Consider the following 20,404-nt stretch of genomic DNA (forward strand, 5'->3'; position numbering starts at 1 on the left):
TGAAAATTAATGTGCAAGGTACAACATATAACTATATGGTCAAATTCATTTGAGCCTTCGGAGTCACAAGTATATGATGTATATATATTACTCAATTAACAAAATAGTAAATCGAAATTAATTCATATGAATAGTAAAACGAAATTAATTAATTTACTATTCACATAAAAAAGCGCATATGATGAAAAGCGCATCGCATATGATAAGCGCATATGATAAAAAGCGAATATGATGAAAAGCACAGTGCATATGATGAAAAGCGCATATGATTAAAAGCGCATATGGTGAAAAACACAGCGCATATGATTAAAGGCGTATATGGTGAAAAGGATATATGATAAAAAAGGCACATATGGTGATTAATGAAAAGTATATTGTGAAAAAGAATCACAAATGTTTCTTGAAAGAATTCAAGGTAAGATATATGAACCAATTCATCCATCATGTGAACCATTTTGATATTTCATGGTTCTAATAGACGCATCTAGCGGATGGTCTCATATTTGTATGTTATCAAGCCGTAATATGGCATTTGCAAAGTTTCTTGCACAAATTATTAAATTGAGAACACATTATTCTGATTACACCATTAAAAGGATGAGACTTGATAATGCTGGTGAGTTAACATCTCAAGCATTTAATGATCATTATATATCTACAGGGATTGTTGTTGAACATCCAGTTGCTCATGTGCATACACAAAATTGGTTTAGCTGAATCAATAGATAAACGCTTACAGCTAATAACTAGACAATTGATAATGAGTACAAATCTCTCAATATTTATATGTGGACATGTAAATTTACATGCTGCGACATTAATTCGCATTTTACCATGTGGAAGTCGTAAATATTTTCACTTAATACTTGATTTTGGCCAAGAGCCAAATATTTTCTACCTTAAAACATTGGTTGTGTAGTGTATGTTCCAATTGTATCACCACAACACAATAAAATGGTTCTTCAAAGAAAGATGATAATATATTTTGGATATAAAACATCTTCAATCATAAGATATATTGAACCCATGATGGGTGATGTTTTTACAGCACGTTTTGTTGATTGTCATTTTAATAAAACATTGTTCCCTAGATTAGGGGGAGAAATAAAAATAAAAAATAAAATGATGCTTCATGATGTGAACATCAATTAAGGTATATTGAACTCGCACAAAAGAATGTGAAACGAAAGTTCAAAAATAATGCATATGCAAGAACTTGCAAATTAATTACTTTATGCATTTACAGATATAAAAAAGTGACTAAATCATATATACCAGCGATAAATGCTCCAGCTCGAACTGAAATTCCAAAAGCTGGCAATAATGTCACTGTTGAGTCTTTGCCACGCATCAAACGTGGAAGATCAATTGGTTCCGAAGATAAAAATCCTCGAAAAAGAAAATCAGCTGATAATGAGGTAAGAGAAAGTGTTCAAGAAGAACCACAAATCAATATTCCTTCTGCAGAGGATATTGATAAATGTAAATACTAAAATTGCGATAAATTATGCAATATTATGGAACCGAAATGAAACTAAAATCTCTATGAGATATTTTCATATAATGTTACAATGACATCATGAATAAAGATGATGATCTGGAACTAAAATCTGTCATTGAATATACAAAATGGACATGATTGAGCTCAATGGAAAGGAGCAATAAGAGCTGAATTAGAATCGCTCGATAAAAGAAAAGTTTTCAGATCAATCGTTATCACTTTTAAAGATGTGAAACGTATGGGATACAAATGAATTTTTATCCGAAAAGAAATGTGCAAATGAAGTTACAAGGCAAAACTAGACTTGTAACTCAATATTTCCCACAAAGACCAGAAATGAATTAGGAGGAAAAATTATCCTCCTGTAATGGATACAATTACTTATTAGATACTTAATCAACCTGGTAGTTATTTAAATGCATCTCATGAATGTTGTTACTACTTATCTGTATGGATCACTTAATAGTGATATATATGAATATACCTAAAGGGTTAAGGTATCATAAGCATCTAATGTAAAACCCAAGGGAATATATTCCATTAAATCACAAAGATTTCTAAGTGGGTTTATACAAACGGGACGTATGTGGTATAACCGATTAAATGACTACTTGATAAAAAAAAAGGGTATAAATATAAACTTATTTTGCACGTATGTTTTATAAAAACAATGTTCGGATATGAGATCGTAGTTGTTTATGTCAATGTTCTTAACATCATATGAACAAATAAAGAGATCTATGAAATCATTCAACTTCGAAAGAATTATTTTGAAATGAAAGATCTTGAAAAAACCAAGTATTACCTTGGATTGCAAATTGAGCATATGCCTAATGGTTTACTTGTACATCAAACAACTTATACCGAAAAGATTTTAAAACATTTTTTTTTTTAAGACAAACTCATTGTTGTTAGATCACTCAATATTGACACTGATCTATTTCATCCCTGCGAAGATCATGAAAATTTTAACAGATCGGAAGTTCTATATTTTAGTGCAATTGAGGTTCTTATGTATCTTATAGATTATACAAGATCTGACATTTCTTTTGCAGTTAATTTGTTGACAAGGTTCAGCTCAGCCCCTACCAAAAGACATTGGAATGGGATCAAACAAATAGTTTGATACCTTCGGGGAACTACTGATTTATAATTATTTTATTCTAACAACTCGAAACAAGATTTGTTTGGTTATACAGATGCAGATTATTTATCCGATCTACATAAAGCTAAATCTCAAACTGGATATGTATTCCTAAATGGAGGCACCGCAATATCATGACGTTCTCAAAACAAACACTTGTTGCAACATCATCAAATCATGCCGAAGTGATTGCATTACATGAAGCTACTCGGGAATGATTTTAGTTAAGATCAATGATACAAATCATTATTGATTCTTGTGGACTAGAACGCTATAAAAGCGTAACAACTATCTATGAAGATAATACAGCTTACATAATACAAATGAAAGAAGAGTATCAAAAATGACAGAACAAAACATAAATGCTGACGAGGCGCTAAAGCTATAAACGGTCTTAACGGTCATAAGTTTGATGGAAAAGAATGGTATATTGGTAAGGCTCAGAAAAAGACTGAAAGGGAATAGGAACTGAAACAACGGTTTGAACAAACCATGAAGGAGACTGTAGACAAATCACGAGGGCCAAACTTGTACATAAAAGATTTAGATGATACAGTTTCAGATGAAAACCTCAGATTTTTCTCATATACTCAAGATATCGTAAAAGACAACCAGATTAAAATGAGATACGTTCAATCAACAACTCTGCTGATCTTTATACCAAAGCACTGCCAACTGCTATTTTCAGAACACACGTTCATAATATTGGCATGAGACATGTTCAGAAGATGTAACAACTCAGGCGTTGCCTATTTGAGGGGGAGTCAACTCTATGCTGGACTCTTTTTCCCTTAGCTAAAATTTTATCCCAATGGGTTTTCTTTAGCAAGGTTTTTAACGAGGCAGTAATAGTTATTCTCTAATAAAATTGTCATCCAAGGGGGAGTGTTATAAAATATCTAGATTGGATGTTAATTTTATTATTATTATATTTCTTGCATAGTAATATTTTATACTATAAATAGACATGTATGGTAACCATTTAAGGTGCACCATTTCTCTTGAAATATCAATATCAATATTTCTTCTCTCCTTCTTCTCTCTTTTTCTCTCTTTGTTCTTATAACCATTAAAGGTAGTTATAAGCCTACTGAATTATAACAGAAATGTATTTCATGGAATTTTTTTTTGAAATAGTAATATTTTCTAATATGTTTACAAAACTAGAAATTTGGAAAAAATCTTTACAAAACTAGTAAAACCGAAGTTTCAAACTCCGGTTTGGGCCAAACCGGTGTTCCAAAGTCCGGTTTCTATCTACTTTGTCCACGTGGCAGAGTGACATGGCAAACCGGACTTTGAAACACCGGTTTGCCACGTGACATTTTTTTTTTTTTATTTTTTTAAGGATTATGGGATGAGCTCCTTTATTTTTTTAGAAATTTTTTTTACTGTAATTGTTAATAATTGATATTCATCCCTTAAAAGAATTAGCTTATTAATTACGGAGTAATAACTATCTGAACTTTCACTTCTCAAACTACATTAAAAGAAGTTTCAAATTAGCTTATTAATAATTGATATTCATCCCTTAAATCTAGCAAAAATAATTAAAAAAAATTTCTAAAAAAATAAATGAGCTTATCCCAGAATTCCTAAAAAAAAAAAAAAAAAAGCCACGTGGCAAACCGGCGTTTCAAAGTCCGGTTTGCCATGTCACTCTGCCATGTGGACAAAGTAGATAGAAACCGGACTTTGGAACACCGGTTTGGCCGAACCGGAGTTTGAAACTCCGGTTTTACTAGTTTTGTAAAGTTTTTTTCAAAATTTCTAGTTTTGTAAATATATTAAAAAATATTACTATTTCGAAAAAAACTCGTATTTCATGTTCAAAAATATAAACTAAAGCTAATATGATAGTACTAAATTAAAATGAAAATCCCTTTACAAGATAAGTCTATCATCATCAAAAAAGTAAATGCAGAACTCATCTTTTGATTACAAATATACATTATAAATAAGATCGTTCACAAGCGCAATATTTAGAAACCAGACGACAAACTACGGTTGACGAAAAGTCGAAAAGTTAGATCTCTGTATCCGAATATCCTAACTTAGGTAATGCAAATACGCACGCCATTTTGATATCTTGAAATGGATGAACACTATATACACAACATGTCTTTCATACGTAAAATACATCTTAAAGTTAAAAATGGATGAAACTTAACGACATATGTCGTAAGTGGAAATCCATTATGTCTTCAATCACGGTGGATAAGTGGGAGCACGACTATGGGTGTGTTTGGATGAAACTAGCTGGAGCTGGAGCTTATAGTTGGAGCTGGAGCTTATGGGCTAGAGCTGGAGCTGGAGCTTATGGTAGCTGGAGCTTATTATTTTTTATAAGTGTTTGGTAAACTAGCTGGAGCTTATTTTCCAGTTCATAAGCTCTACTTTTTTTTCATAAGCTACTAAAAGTAGCTTCTTTTTCTAGAGCTTATGATTTTCATAAGCTCTACTTTTTATGTCTACCAAACAAAGCTTATTACTTGGAACTTATTAAAATCATAAGCTCAAGCTCTCATAAGCTCTTGCGCCAAACACACCCTATGATTGTTAATTGAAATTGTTTGTGAATGGGCAAATGGCCCGAAAAGGTAACTTATATTGTTAAATTTGACAATCAAGGTAACCCCCAATTTCACTAAGCCCAAAAGGACTCCATTTTAATTTTTGCGCAGTAAAAATATTGCGTGTTCTAATTTTTTAAAATTGAGGTAATTTTTGTCAATGTGGACAATTTTTATTTAAAAAAATTCCACATGTATTTACCACCTGTACTTATTTTTTCCACATATATTCTTTTTTATCTTAGTTTAACACTTAAATAAAGAAACAATAAACTTGTTTATCTATGATGTTGATTTGGAACGAATTTTCAAAAAGTAAAAATGCAGTTATGTTCTAAATCTCATCTTGATTGTTTCTGCAAATTTTCACATCCTAAATCGAAGAATCGAGCATGAATCTGAAGGTCAAAATTCGTATTAAAAAAGTCAACAGATTCTTCTTCCATTAAATTCGAAAGAGATGTTTCGATTCAGGTTCTGTTAAAGATCGAAGAAGCATATGGATGTGATTTACAACGTCTTTCATTAAGAAGAAATCATCTAAAAAGCAACGGATTTCGATTTTGATTCATAGGTTCATGAAGAACAACCGCTAGCAGATTCATCATTTGAGTTCCAATTTTGTTGATGTTTTTGGATCATAATCTTCACAAAATATCCTAATCGCTGCATAAGGAATATGTTCCAATCGATTTTATGTATTAATTCAAACAACTTCAACTTTTGAAAAATTCACGAAGAACAAAGCATTAGAAACTTAAAACCCAATTAATTGATTCATTGATTCATGTAATTTCGCTGATTTCTTTAAAACATAAAGATTCGATTATGGTTTCCTACATCTTCTGTTTCATTGATTATGTAATTTCGTTGATTTCTTTAAAACCGAGTTCCAAGGCGGTGACAGTGGTTATTGCAGGTGGCCGGCGGTTGTTGCAGGTGGCCGGCGGCGTAGTGACGAATGCTTATAACGAAAATGGTGGTGGCCTTGAATTAAACCACATGTGGGTCTTGGTTGCAGGCGAATCTGAGTTTCCATTTTGGATCTTGGTTGTACATTCATGAAAATAAAAATAAAAATTAAAAAAAAAAAAAGAGGTGGAAAAAGGAAAATACACTTAGGAAAATACATGTGGGTTTTTTTTTAATACAAAATGTCCACATATACAAAAATTACTTCAATTTTAAAAAATTAGAACACGTAACCCTTTTACTGCGCAAAAATCAAAATGGAGTCCTTTTTGGGCTTAGTGAAATTGGGGTTACCTTGATTGTCAAATTTGACAACATAGGTTACCCTTTCGGGCTATTTGCCCTTTGTGAATTAACATAATTTTCATTTGTTACTATTTGACTAGCCGTCTAATAATAACTTGAATTTCAATTAATGATATTTTTTAAAACATTATTCTCTATTATAATTGATAAAAACTTTAAAACATGCAATTGAACATGATAAAACATGACATAATATAAATAATAAAAAAATACAAATATACTTAATCTCGTCACGAGATGGGTACAAAATACGTCAATTAAATATACAAATACAATATTGTGATGTTATATTACGTAATTTTATGTTTATAATTATAAACTTAGTTTAACCATAATAACGTAATTACATAATATATACCATTATTTTTATATTCAAAATATGCCTCATTGTTTTTATAATATTTTTTATACAAATATACAAATAATAATGCCTCGTTATTTTTATAATATTTTTTTTACTTTAAATACTATATATTTAATAATATACTAACTAAATTATATTATTTAATTTCGTTTTTAATTTACTATCTAATCTAATATAAGGAATAGTATATGTTTCCTAAACGAGATGAGGGTTTGCCGCGCATTGTTGCGAGCGCCCTTTTATGTGCAGTAATGTATTTTCATGAAGTGTTTGTTGTGTGTATAATCTCAACAACGATTGTGCTTAGAAGTGGCAAGTTGCATCGTTAGAGTTTGATAACGTCTTGTGGTACTTTGTACTATGATAGTAAACATTTATTGTTGTAATTTACGTACTTGACATTTAATGAAATAAAAATTAAAATTTAAATGGACAAAATAAAAAAAAATGTTGAGGAGAGAAATAAAAAAATTTGAAGCGGTAAAGTTATAATGAAAAACAAACAAATAGGAGAAAAAGTTGAAATATAAAAAATATAAAGGGTGAAGATGAAATTTTTATACAAAAGACAAAATAAAAGTGTGAAGAGATTAAGACTTGATTCTACAACTTTTTTTTTTTTTTACAAATGTAAGATGCTAAACCACTAAACTAACTGAACGTTTATGTAATTGATCACTTATTAAATATAAAACCTTGAACAATTTTGGTTTTTGAAAAGATGAAAGGACACAAATGACCTTGATGATGTTCATGACAACATGTTTTTTTTTTAAACGGAAATATCAACATCGAATGATCTCAACATTTTAGTATACATTACTACAATAAATGTCAATTACTAAAATTAAATGCCAATTACTAAAGTAATGTTTTTTTCGTATAAGGAAAAATAATATTCATTAATATCTACCTTGTTAATATTACATCACTTTAGTAATTGTCATTTAATTTTATTAAATTATTATTGCTCCACATTAATGCTTATAAATTATAAATTACAAATATAAATTTAAATTTAAAATATTATTAGATAATGAAGTCATAAATAGATATACATTTTCACTTTTCTCTTACACTAAAAAATTTCAAAAATACAAAAAGCAAGTTGTTAAATTTATAAAGTAATGTGACGACCCGGAAATTTTCGACCAAATTTAAACTTAAATCTTATATGGTTTCGACACGATAAGCAAAGTCTGTTATCATGAATCTCAAAATTTTTGAACTATTTTCAAACATTCATTTGACCTTTGACTATTCCCGACGATTCACGAACAGTTGTGTATAAATAAACATGTAAATAAATATATATATGTAAATATAAAAATAAGTGTGTATATTAATTTGAATTAATATAATACCATGTAATTATTTGAATTAAATATGTAAAGTATTAAACAAAATAAATAAGATGTTATTAAAATAAATATATATACATATATATGAATTCTGTACACAATTAATATTATAGGTATGTTGTAATATATATAATATATATAAATGTTAAATATTCAAATATAATATATTATAATAAAAGTATTACATAATTAATAATATGAAATATTATTATATTAAACTTACTTACAAATTAAAATATAGCTGCTATATCAATATTATTATTAGTGTTAATATTAATATTAATGTTAATATTAATATCAATATTAAAAATATTATGATATAAATATGAAATTTGATATGTATAAGTTGTTATATTATTATTGGTAATATTATTATTATCTTTAATAATATTAATATTATTATAACTTATATTATTATTAGTATCATTAATAATATTAATATCATTTTATTATTATTATTATCATCATTTTTACTACACTTATTAAAACCATTATTATTGTTAGGAAATAATACATTTTATTATTAATATGGTTATTATCATCCTTATTATTATTATCATTATTATTTATTAATTATTATTATAATTATTATTATAACTTATATATTTATTAATTATTAGTATTTATTTATTATATAACTATAAATCAAGAAAAATAAGTACTAATCAGTTTCATGTTGCCATCATTATGTAGATAATCTATTTTCATATCTCTAAAATCTATTACAAAAACAAATTCAGTTACAGACGTATCCAAAATCTGTTTGAGTACATTTTCAACTTTGTAGTTATTTGTTTTTCTTTCTTCTCTTTTTCTTTCCTTTCCTCTTGTCTACTCGAATCTTTCTGACAACTTTAATACTATAAAATTCGATCAATTCACATTACAAAACAAATCATTGACATATCACATTAGATGAATTATTCATTCTATTTCATATTCCCATCGACACTGTAATCAAATTTGTTTCTGTCTCCAATTTATTAGATATCAATATCAATCCCACAAATCTGATGACAACTACAATCTGCTTTTATTATTTTTCAACTTCTTTCTGATCGAATGTTTCTGTCGACATCCTTCATTTGCTATGAATCAATCAACCATCTACAGGATGAAATTCACTTTCTGTTAGCTATCCATATCTATCATTATCTATCTTTGTTTATATTCCTAGATATATACATGCAAACATAAACGAAGAGAACAGAATTCAACAACACCCTCGCTACCAATTCACTCTCACTCTCAATCTCTTTCTTTATAAAGATATATATATACATACACATACATAATAGATATATACATACCTTTTTATTTCCTTCTTGATGAACCGACACTGTGATCACCACCACAAACCCATTTGAGTTGTTGTTAACCGAGACCATCTCCACTGCTGCTTGCTTCTGTGTAATAGCCCCACGACACCACCAAACAGAACCCTTATGTTGTTATAATTCATTGTCGCTATGTTACTTAAACAAACCTAATGAACTTGCTATATTCTTTGTGGCTACCACTACTATTTCCGTTTTCTATCAAACAAACCGAGAATCAACACTCACTTGCCACCCCAAACTCCTCAAATAGCCACCACCATCGGTTTATATCACCACTACAGCCCAACCATCATAACCCACTACCACTACCGAGCACCACCACCATAACCCGTCACTTTCCCTCTCTTTCATCTATCTCTCTCTCCTCTTATTAATCGTAAACCACCACTCAATATAACCTGCTACTACTACCCTGCTTGTTACTATTAATTAATGACCCAAAAACACCCAACAATCACACGCCACTACTGCTACTTACTTTCATAATTTTTTTGAAAACCAACACCTTTTTATGTTGTTCTTCTTCGGCACTACTTAAATTTTGTGCGATTTCTAAATGAAAAAGGAGATGATTAGAATGATGAGTGGATGTGCATGATGACTATATATATATATATATATATATATATATATATATATATATATATATATATATATATATATATATATATATATATATAAGGCTGCGTATTATGTTGTTCTTTTGCTCCGTGATTTATCAATTGATTGATGATGTCGACATATCCAAGTGGGTGGGGGGAAAAGGGAATCCACCTTTTGCAATACAATATAGATGTTTGGTATTTTGTTTTCCTTTTTCGATAGTAATGATTGATAAACCGATGATGGTGGGTGTTGCAATCTAGCGGCCGTAGTAAATGTTTCTTCCAGTTAAGTTCCAGCAAAGCACTCAACAGGCCACGAGTTGCAAATTAAAGGGTATTTGATTTTTCTTGATTGGGCCTAGTATAGTTGGGCCGAGAGTGTGGGGATTATTGAGCCAAGATTATTTATTTCCTGTTGAGCCGAATATGTTTTTCTGTTAGCCTTGAAGTGGACTGTTGCATACCGATCCATATATTTATATATTTTGTTGGGCCTGCTTCTATCTTGGGCTGTGATGTTAGGAAAACATACAGATAATGATATAAGGATGATGATCATGTATGATATAAGTGATAAATCACGATGAAGAGGAAATCGTGATATAACGATGATACACGAATGATGATACATGATAATTGATGATGATGAATGAAGAAGAAAATAGTGGGTGGTTATGATTATGTTATGGCTAAAATGATAAACGAATTTTTGATGGTGATGAGTGAAAATGGTGGAATGTTGAGTGGTGATGATAATATAATGATATTATGTTTATGAGATGAAACAATAGGTTAATATAATTAAATGCGAGGATTAATTCATGAATGTGTCAAGCGGATTAGTGCTTTGTGGTGTTATCGGGAGGTCGCGGGTTCAAACCCGGACTTGGGCATTTTTTTTTAAGGGCTACTCTTTTGAGGAAGTTATTACTAATACTCTTATTATTATTATTTCATTATTATTATTGTTATTATTATTAATTATTGTTGTTATATGAATAATATTATTATCATTAATAAGTATTAGCATTAAGTATTATAAGTAATATTATTATTATCATTAATATCATCATTATTATTAAAATAAGTATTATTAGTATTAATATCATTATTATTATCATTATTAGTAAAATTATTATTAATATAGTTATTATAGTTATTATTATTACTACTATTATTATTATTATTAAAATTATCATAAGTATTAGTATTATTATTATTATTATTAATATTATCATTATAGTTATTAATATAAATATTAGTATCATTATTATTATTAGTAAAATCATTATTTTTATAGTTATTATTATTAGTATTCATTATTATTAAATTAACATTTTTAAAAGTATCATTTTTATTAAAGTTATCATTTTCATCATTATCATTAAAAGTATCATTTTTATAAAAAGTATCATTTCTGTTATTATTACTATTATTATTATAAAACAAAACAGCTGTTTATTTATTATTATTAATATTATTTTATCAAATAACTGTTAGTTATATAAAACTATAGTTACTATATCTAACATAACTATATTAATATTTTATATTAATAAATATAATTAATTAGGTTATTATTAAAACACATAATTAAAATAACAATTAATTCACTAATAATATATAAATTTATTCGATTACAATTATATGTGTTAATATATATATAAATGATATAGGTTCGTGAATCCGAGGCCAACCTTGCACTTTTTCAGTGCCGTCATATGCGTAAATCACTATGAAATACAGTATTGTGAGTTTTATTTGCTCCCTTTTTAAATGCTTTTGCAATATATATATATATATATATATATATATATATATATATATATATATATATATATATATATATATATATATATATATATATATATATATTTTGGGACTGAGAATACATGCACTTTTATAAATGGTTTACGAAATAGACACAAGTAATCGAAACTATATTCTATGGTTGAATTGTTATACCGGATATCGCCTTTGTTGAACTTGGTAGCCTAAGAATTTGTGTTTATTATAATTGCCACCAATTGACGCGAATCCTAAAGATAGATCTATGGGTCTTGACAAGCCCCAGTCAGAGAATTTGAATTGCTTTATTACTTCGATTTTATTTTTTTGGAGATATTCTAGATGCATTTTGTTAATGTCGGTTACCAGGTGTTCAATCCATATGAATAATTTTTATGCAGATCAATATTAATGGAAATGAAAATATTGTGGTCTATTAAAATATTAAAATTATTATTATGATAAACCTATAAACTCACCAACCTTTTGGTTGACACTTTAAAGCATGTTTATTCTCAGGTACGAAAGAAATCTTCCGTTGTGCATTTACTTATTTTAGAGATATTACATGGAGTCGTACATGGCATATTTAGAACAATACCTCGCAATGGGACCATATGTTGAAGACTTCGTCCAGGAGGATTAGGACGGGTCGCTTCATGTGGTATCAGAGCGGTGGTCTTAGCGAACCAGGTCTTGCATTAGTGTGTCTAACTAGTAATTGTTAGGATGCATTAATGAGTCTGGACTTCGACCTAGAAATTTTTAGGATACATTAATAAGTCTGGACTTGAACCTGGTCTGCATGTCAAAAAGTTTTGCTTATCATTTCTTGTCGGAAATTACATACTTATCATTCTTAGTCTAGACACATCTTACTACATTGATTGCATGAATAGTGTATAGACAAAATTCATATCTTAGCGTATCTGCTAATTCATATTTTAGCATATTCGTTATTATAAACTTTACCTGACATATTCCGTAAATTCCTTCGCAATCTACGGGATCTCCTGTACTATATATAGGTATTCTATGTAATTAGAATATCATCCGATATCCGAAAATCATTTCATATCGAAAATCCTTTATCTAACCGTGCAAGATGAATTCTGCAACCAGTTCAAGTTCCTCGGATTCCGACAGCTTTTCTGACATGGATATTCACCTAAGCTCTGAAAGCAGTGTAAACGAAATGGATCAACCAATTACTCATCTTCAATTCTGGATGAATTGGGGATGGGTTCATAGCTGACTTAACCGATGGAGACGAGAAGAAGGTGATCCTTTCCACCCACCAACCTGCACTCTTGTCGAAGAACCTGAAGCACTTACCTGCGAGCCCATTCGAAACACCATTTTCACCCTCATTGCCAAGATATCTCGCAACGCTTACATAATATCCACAATTTTAAACCTTATTCATTCCCTTGTTCAAACCGTCAATCATCCCGGAATAATGGAAGAAGTCAACGAGCTTCGCGCTCGGGTAATCAAATTGGAAAATATGGTGCAAAACTTACCAGCTTAAGTAACATCACCAGCACCAACATTCACACCAGTATCACCAACAACCTAAGTTTCAACATCACATGCCTCAATATCTCATTCTGTACCTTGAGCATAATCATCACTCTACATACTGTTCTACATCATTTATCTTCGATCTACATGGCGATTATGTAATTTCTAATATTTTAGAGATTATGTACTCTCGTTCTAACGTTAAATCAAATGAGATTAATATTATATTAGCTCGCTAAATCCACGATTACATCAGAAGAAAATATATATCTAAGTATATTTTCATAAAGAATGTAATTAAAAATTCTTTTGTATAAACTGTTAATGGTGCAAATATTTTAACGGGTATGTAATACCTGAGGAATATTTAGTTTTCACATTAATAAGTTACACTGTACATTCTTCAATTCAGATTCAGCAGTCATTAACAATACTGCTCAAATCCACATATATACTTATCCAAAGAACAACTATTTTCATTCCAATTCAATTTCATTACGAATTTTTACCCATCAAAATCCAAGTCAAGATTCGACAAGTGGCATAATGAAGAAAATATTGAACAAAATAAAATTTATTAGAAACAAACTAATTATGTATGTAAAATTCTGTTAAGAATCCACGCTAACAACATTCTAACTAACTGTTCCTATATCCGTTATGACTATATCCATATAATATACTAGTCTTGGTTAAACTATTGGACTATTGGACTACTAACATTGGACTACTAACCTTGAACAATTAAAAAGTATGAAAAGAGTATGAAATATTAATTGCAATATTTTGACTTAAAATATCGTTAATAAGTTACACTTACTACAGTAAATATTTCCTCAAGTTGCCACTTGATTTCATCTTAAACATCCTTTGTATCTTGACGAATACCATCAGCGTTTAATCATCTGAAAACACAATTCTCTTGAAACCACCTCGGATTGATAACCGATGATTCGGATATGGCAGCATTAAATGCAGAGGAAACAGCAAACTGTAGATGGTCTAAATGGCCAAGAGTTGATAATAAATAATGGAATGTTGGGAACGTTCGATAGAAAATTTGGTACTGAAAAACGGATTGAGCAAACCATGAAGGAGGTTGTGGACAAATCACAAGAACTAAAGTTGCATTTATCGAATCCAGATGATTCAATATCTGATAAAATCTTTAGCGAATACCTTGTTCCTTATTTAATCTAAAATCTTGCGGAAAAATTTTCTTCATTATCTTTCAAGCTTAGAAACTCTAAGATATCATCGTATCTATTGATGTAAATATCCTCGATATTTCTGAAGATACCTTCATAAATATCTTTTTCTGAAATTATCTATCTCCTCGTGCTATATATGTTACATCATAAAAGACACTGTTTTAGTTTCTACCCTTCTGTAAAATTTGAGTTTAATTTATGAATGGTTTTTGGAGAAGTGTAGGGAATTAAAGCATGAGTTAGTATAATATAATGACGCCCGGCCAATGTGATTATATTACAGTAAGTCATGCTAAATTCCTAATGGAACGTGATGATGGTTCACAGTAGATCATACCCTCATCATGTACCATGTTACATAACTCTTTCATTCTATTTAACCTCTAAACATATCAAGAAAATATTTTTCTTGATGATTCGGTCTTTTCCGTGATGCTGGTAATTTAACAAGTCAAATCGTGCTATTACAATCCTTTCTGCTTAATATATTATGATCATTCGAAATTTCATACCTACGAATTCTAGGCGATTATTGGCTTTATTTAAAGCCGAGAAGAGAAAACAAATTCATGAAGCTTCGAGTATAAATCATGGCAAATAGAAGAGATCATTAACCGTGGATGTCAATAATTATGGAAAGATAGATGCAAGGAAAGATTATGAAAACCACTACCCCAAGAGTGAAATAAAAGTAAACAGATTCCTCCGGTGGGAGTTGGAATAGAAGGATGATTGTTGCGATAGTCAGGATAAGGTCAAGAATCAGAACTGGATTTAGCATTCACACGATCTTTTGGAGTGGTGAAAGTATAGGAGTGGTGAAAATAATGGAACGGAAGAGGTAAACTTATAGTGAAATATCAGATGGGGAGATAGAGGCAGATTACTGCGTTTAATCAAAGAGGGTCCTAATTTCCTTAATTACCGAAGAATCAAATCTAATATAGATTTCGAAGATTTTCTTTAAATCCCCTTGAATTTCGGAAATCCATCATGACTAGTCAAAAGTTATGACAAATCTCTATTTAATTCATTTCACTCTTTTGTGACAGCTTCACTCGTACGCTTCACATAATCGAATCGTTTTATATATATTAATCAATAATGATAAAACTCTATTTATCAACTCATATTCGTCATGAAAACATTTATATTGTTAACCATGACGATCTCTATCAAATTTCAGGACGAAATTTCTTTAATGGGTAGGTACTGTGACGACCCGAAAATTTCCGACCAAATTTAAACTTAAATCTTATATAGTTTTGACACGATAAGCAAAGTCTGTTATCATGAATCTCAAAATTTTTGAACTATTTTCAAACATTCATTTGACCTTTGACTATTCCCGACGATTCACGAACAGTTGTGTGTAATTAAACATGTAAATAAATATATATATGTAAATATAAAAATAAGTGTAAATATTAATTTGAATTAATATAATACCATGTAATCATTAGAATTAAATATTTAAAGTATTAAACAAAAGACATTTTTACATTCCTCGTCCCTGTGGTTTAACTCAAATTACACTCCTCGTCCTTATGGTTTTTTTTTTTTTTTTTTTTGCTTTCCTCGTCCCTAATGTATGTACTTTATATATCCCTCGTCCTTCCGTCCAAGTGCGGTCAATTTTAACCGTTAAATACAGACATGTGCCAAACATGTGAGGGTATTTTAGTCTTTTTATAATCATAACCATAATTAATTAATTAATTAATCAACATAATAAAATACCCAATCAATTCGTAAGAAATCCTAACAAAAATCATAACAGCCGTCTACATTAAATCCACTCTCAACCCCCTATATTTCATCTCCGTCATCTGATCTCCCCCACTAGTGACTACCATTAAATCCACTCTCAAAACCCTAAAATAATTTACTCAAAAAATCATTTACTATTGATTGATATTAACATCCACTGCAAGTTTCAATTTACAGTTTAAGTTTCGATCATTCTTATATTCAAGGTTGATTTATTCTTAATCTCAAGTCCGGCCACCACCTCGTCAACGTCGTTTTTGGGGAAGGCGACAGATGTTGCTGTGGTTGTTTCGGTCACCGACCACCGGCGGAAATTAATACAGACCCAAATGTTCACATGGCAAATGAATTTATATTACAGAGATCCGTACCTGCAAATAACTCCGGTGACGTCGATTTCTAAGAAGCCACCAGATCTGTTCGATTTACAATAAAAACCCAAAATTAATTTGGGTTTATTATTCTGTTAATTATTTAATTATGATAATGATTATGATTATTAATTATGATTGGGTTGTTAGTGGTAGTTACCAGCGCGTCAAAAACAAATTCCTGTGAACTGGGTTTCGATTTAGTGTTTAAAGCCGCGACCACCGTCGACGATTGAAACTTTCTATTGAAGCCATCGACCTAGAACGTTAGGTGTGAAAAAGGAGGTCAGTTTTTTATTTGGATCTTGACTTAAATTTAGGTATATGATTAATGAAAATGAAAGATGAAAGAGGATGATAATGGATGAGAAGAGATCACTGTTTTTGTTAGAAAAGAGATAATGAATGGAGAAGAAATGTGTAAGGTACAAGTTGTGCTCAAGTCTAAAAAAGTCTAAAAAGAGGTCATGAAAGAGATAAGTAAAAAGACTAAAATTCCCTCACATGCTTGGCACATGTCTGTACTTAACGGTTAAAATTGACAGCACTTGGACGGAAGGACGAGGAATGTATAAAGTATATACATTAGGGACGAGGAAAGCAAAAAAAAAAAACCATAAGGACGAGGAGTGTAATTTGAGTTAAACCACAGGGACGAGGAATGTAAAAATGTCTAAACAAAATAAATAAGATGTTATTAAAATAAATATATATACATATATATGAATTCTGTAAACAATTAATATTATAGGTATGTTGTAATATATATAATATATATAAATGTTAAATATTCAAATATAATATATTATAATAAAAGTATTACATAATCAATCAACCATCTACAGGATGAAATCCACTTTCTGTTAGCTATCCATATCTATCATTATCTATCTTTGTTTATATTCCAAGATATATACATGCAAACATAAACGAAGAGAACAGAATTCATCAACACCCTCGCTACCAATTCACTCTCACTCTCAGTCTCTTTCTTTATAAAGATATATATATATATACATACACATACATAATAGATATATACATACCTTTTTATTTCCTTCTTGATGAACCGACACTGTGATCACCACCACAAACCCATTTGAGTTGTTGTTAACCAAGACCATCTCCACTGCTGCTTGCTTCTGTGTAATAGCCCCACGACACCACCAAACAGAACCCTTATGTTGTTACAATTCATTGTCGCTATGTTAGTTAAACAAACCCAATGAACCTGCTATATTCTTTGTGGCTACCACTACTATTTCCGTTTTCTATCAAACAAACCGAGAATCAACACTCACTCGCCACCCCGAACTCCTCAAACAGCCATCACCATCGGCTTATATCACCACTATAGCCCAACGATCATAACCCACTACCACTACCGAGCACCACCACCATAACCCATCACTTTCCCTCCCTTTCATCTATCTCTCTCCTCTTATTAATCGTAAACCACCACTCAATATAACCTACTACTACTACCCTGCTTGTTACTATTAATTAACGACCCAAAAATGAAATGTCCCGTTCATATTGATTATAAACGTTCCATATTAATTGATTTTGTTGCGAGGTTTTGACCTCTATATGAGACATTTTTCAAAGACTGCATTCGATTTTTAAAACAAACCATAACTTTTTAAATACTATGACGATTATCAAATAATGATAATCTAAAATGTAGCTTTTTCACAAGACCATTACATAATGGTTTACAATAATATTACACAACAACATATGTCTTCGAATGCAATTTTTAACAATATTAAACAAGCATGGACTCCAAATCTTGTCCTTATTTTATTACGCAACAGCGGAAGCTCTTAATAATCACCTGAGAATAAATATGCTTAAAACGTCAACAAAAATGTTGGTGAGTTATAGGTTTAACCTATATATTATCAAATCATAATAATAGACCACAAGTTTTCATCTTTTAATAACATACAATATGTATAAAAATCATTCATATGTTGAACACCTGGTAACTGACATTAACAAAATGCATATAGAATATTCCCAAACAGAAATCCATCTGTATAAATAACTCGAAGTACTAAAGCATACCATTTTCCAGTACGGGGGGAGTTAGTGCCCGTAGATCTACCTTTAGGATTCGCGTCAATTAGGGTGTCTGTTCCCTAATTCTTAGGCTACCAAGCTAAAAGGGTGATATTCGGTATTCATAATCCAACATAGAATGTAATTTCAAGCACTTATGTCTATTTTGTAAAATATTTATAAAACAGATTTTACTTCGTCGAAAGATAAGACTTGGCCACTGGTCGATTCACGAACCTATAACAATATGTACATATACATCAAAGTATGATCGAAATATATTTACAACATTTTTTATTACGTTTTAATGTTTTAAGTTTATTCAGTTAGCTGTCCTCGTTAGTAACCTACAACTAGTTGTCCACAGCTAGATGTACATAAATAAATTAATACATATTATCTTGAATCAATCCATGACCCAGTGTATACACGCCTCAGGCTAGATCACAACTCAAACTATATATATTACTTTGGAATCAACCTCAACCCTGTATAGCTAACTCCAGCATTACTGCATATAGAGTGTCTATGGTTGTTCCAAAATATATTATATAGATGGGTCGATATGATATGTCAAAACATTGTATACGTGTCTATGGTATCCCAAGATTACATAATATATATTAGAATACATGTATAATACAATATAAGTTAGCTAGGATATGATTAATATAGATTTGTTACAAAATTTTCATAGCTACAACAAGTAAAATTTTCCAATCTTGTTTTACCCATAACTTCTTCGTTTTAAATCCGTTTTGAGTGAATCAAGTTGCTATGGTTTCATATTGAACTTAAGTTTATGAATCTAAATAGAAAAACTATAAGTTTATAGTCAGAAATATAGATTACATGTCATTTACTAAAGAGGTAGTCATTTCCGTCGAAAGAACGACATCTTGATGACCATTTTGGAAAACACACTTTCACTTTGAGTTTAAGCATGATTTTTGGATATAGTTTCTTGTTTATAAGAAAAATTATTTTCCTAGAAGAACAACTTTTAATTCAAATTTTATCATAGTTTTTAATTAACTAACCCAAACAGCCCTCGGTATTACTACGACGGCGTATGTCCAGTTTTACGGTGTTTTTCGTGTTTCCAGGTTTTAAATCGTTAAGTTAGCATATCATATAGATATAAAACATGTGTTTAGTTGATTTTAAAAGTCAATTTAGAAGGATTAACTTTTGTTTGCGAACAAGTTTAGAATTAACTAAACTATGTTCTAGTGATTACAAGTTTAAACTTTCGAATAAGATAGCTTTATATGTATGAATCAAATGATGTTATGAATATCATTACTACCTCAAGTTATGTGGATAAACCTAATGGAAATGAGAAAAATGATCTAGCTTCAAAGGATCCTTGAATGGCTTGAAAGTTCTTGAAGCAGAATCATGACACGAAAACAAGTTCAAGTAAGATCATCACTCGAAATAAGATTGTTATAGTTATAGAAATTGAACCAAAGTTTGAATATGAGTATTACCTTGAATTAGAAAGATA

Source organism: Rutidosis leptorrhynchoides, chromosome 3 (assembly GCF_046630445.1).
Source record: "Rutidosis leptorrhynchoides isolate AG116_Rl617_1_P2 chromosome 3, CSIRO_AGI_Rlap_v1, whole genome shotgun sequence".
NCBI lineage: Eukaryota > Viridiplantae > Streptophyta > Magnoliopsida > Asterales > Asteraceae > Rutidosis > Rutidosis leptorrhynchoides.